Below are 2,570 nucleotides of genomic sequence, written 5' to 3' on the forward strand. Positions count from 1 at the left end.
GTATTACACACACTCTAGTCTTAACGACAGAAGAACACAAGGTTTCATAACACTGAGAGACCATGTTGACATATCACACCACATTTCTCGGAGACATTAATTCCCATGGGGTGTAATTTTGTTCCATTTGAGAACGAGATATAATGAGACACAAGTCGTGGAACAGTGTGTGCAGTGTTCTACCATGTGTGTGTGTGTGTGTGTTCTTCCTTGGTCGAGAGTCTTAACAGTATAAGCCTAATGTCTCACTTATCATACCACAAGAGAAAGTCATCTGGGTAATAGTTACTGTCATGCACCCATCTCGGACGCCTCTTGTGTATAGTTGTGTGAGGTTGTATGATCTCGTGTTTACATCCATTACCTTCACCGGGGGCCTTCACTAACATAACTTACAATAGTATCAAAATATACTACAAGGTATATTATTTTTTGATACATGTGTTCTGTTACTAAAATTAAAAAAAAAATAGCCTTATAATTGAATACACTGTGGAATGGGTGTCAAAACGCATAAAATAAAAATAATGAATTAACGCTCCAAATTACCACAACAGTTTGAGGTACATATACAGTACAGTATCTTAAGTGCAGTGTGTCGACTAACCTGGCACTCTTCATCAGATGCCAGCGTGCCAATCTCTTCGATCAAATAGCATGATACTGGTGTGAGTTATCTTCTCAACATACCTGACCAAATTAACAGTATATTAATCCCGCCTTAGTACTTAGACAGACAGATAGACGCAGAGAGAATGACAGACAGAGAGACGGACAGGGAGACGCAGAGAGAAAGAGACAGAAACGGTTAGATAGATAGATAGATAGATAGATAGATAGATAGATAGATGGATACACACACAGACAGACAGACAGACAGACAGACAGACAGACAGACATAAAATGAACACACCAATAACAGCACATGAACAAATAAGAACAAATTGTAACACCCGGGTTTAAGAACTATTTATTCTGCTCATACACGAACCTAATATTGATGTTATTTACGAAGGATTTATATTCCCGCTATATTTACCTGGGACAGCTACATAATGGTTGGCTATAGTGTTCAGTATTGTGCTGGTAGAGTGTTAATTGAAGTGTTTATTGTGCCATTTATCTTACCATCATCATACTATCCCTATCACCATCATCACCCCGACCACTGCCACCACCATCACCACCACCGTATCACCATCACCTCACCACTACCAATATCACCACCACTACCCTAATACTACCACCATCACCCTAACTCTACCACCACTGTCACCATTACCTTAACATTACCAACATCACCACCGCCATATAATCATCTCTACCACCCTACCAACTACCACCACTACCACCCTACCAACTACCACCACGACCACCCTACCACCACGGTCACACCTGTAGGTCTTAATGAGAGGTATAATTTTTGTGGTGGCCAAGTGAAAAGGTAGGGGAAAGTGGATGTTGGGGAAGGGGAAGGAGGGGAGGAGGGGTTAAAGAGAAAGGAAGTTAGAGGAGGAGGATCTATGGGGGGGGGGGCTGAAGGGTAACATGGGGGGGTAAAAGGGGGGATTAAGGTGTAGGGGAAAGGGCTTAGGTGAGGGAGTACCGGAGGTGTGGTGGCTGGGAAGGAGGAAAAGGGATGGAGGGAAGGTAAGAGGGGGGGAGGGAGGAGGGTAAGAGATAAATATTGGGTGTAGGTTGTGGTGATGGAGGTGGGTGGTGATAGTGGTAGTAGTGGTGATGATGATGGTAAGGTAGTGGTAATAGTGGTGGTGGTGGTTGGTGGTAGTGGTGATGGAGGTGTTGGTGGTGATAGTGGTAGTAGTGGTGATGATGATGGTAAGGTAGTGGTATTAGTGGTGGTGGTGGTGGTTATGGTAGTGGTGATGGAGGTGTTGGTGGTGATAGTGGTAGTAGTGGTGATGATGATGATGATGGTAAGGTAGTGGTAATAGTGGTGGTGGTGGTGGTTATGGTAGTGGTGATGGTAGTGGTGATGGTCGAAAGATGAAGTGGAAATTGGTGTGGAGGGAGAATGGGGAAGTAGTGGTAGGAGAGAGAGAATGGGGAGGACTCTACAAAAATAACCTCCCTCCCCAATTCTTCCTAACGACCCCCCCATTGTTGTCATTAGGGAGCGGAAGCTGTGTTCAGAAAATATGGCGATTATTCACCTGTTCTTTATCTTGAGCGTTAACGACCATGGATCCTTAAGTGCCTCTAATTAAGGGTTACCTGGTGGGCCTTCTGATGAATCCCGTGTGTGTGTGTGTGTGTGTGTGTGTGTAAAAGTGAGCGTGTGCGTACGTGTGTGTGTATGTGTGTGTGTGTGTGTGTGTGTGTGTGTATATATGTGTGTGTACGTGTGTGTGTGTGTGTATATATGTGTGTATGTGTGTGTGTGTGTGTGTGTGTGTGTGTGTGTGTGTGTGTGTGTGTGTGTGTGTACATATGTGTGTATATGTGCAAACGTGCGTGTGTGTGTATGCGTGTATATATATTTGAGTATCCTTTTACTGACAAACAATTAAAACGACCACTACTTTAACGAGAGTAAGATCATTTACTAG

The sequence above is a fragment of the Homarus americanus genome, unplaced genomic scaffold (assembly GCF_018991925.1).
Source record: "Homarus americanus isolate GMGI-L3 unplaced genomic scaffold, GMGI_Hamer_2.0 scaffold54742, whole genome shotgun sequence".
NCBI classification, from domain to species: domain Eukaryota; kingdom Metazoa; phylum Arthropoda; class Malacostraca; order Decapoda; family Nephropidae; genus Homarus; species Homarus americanus.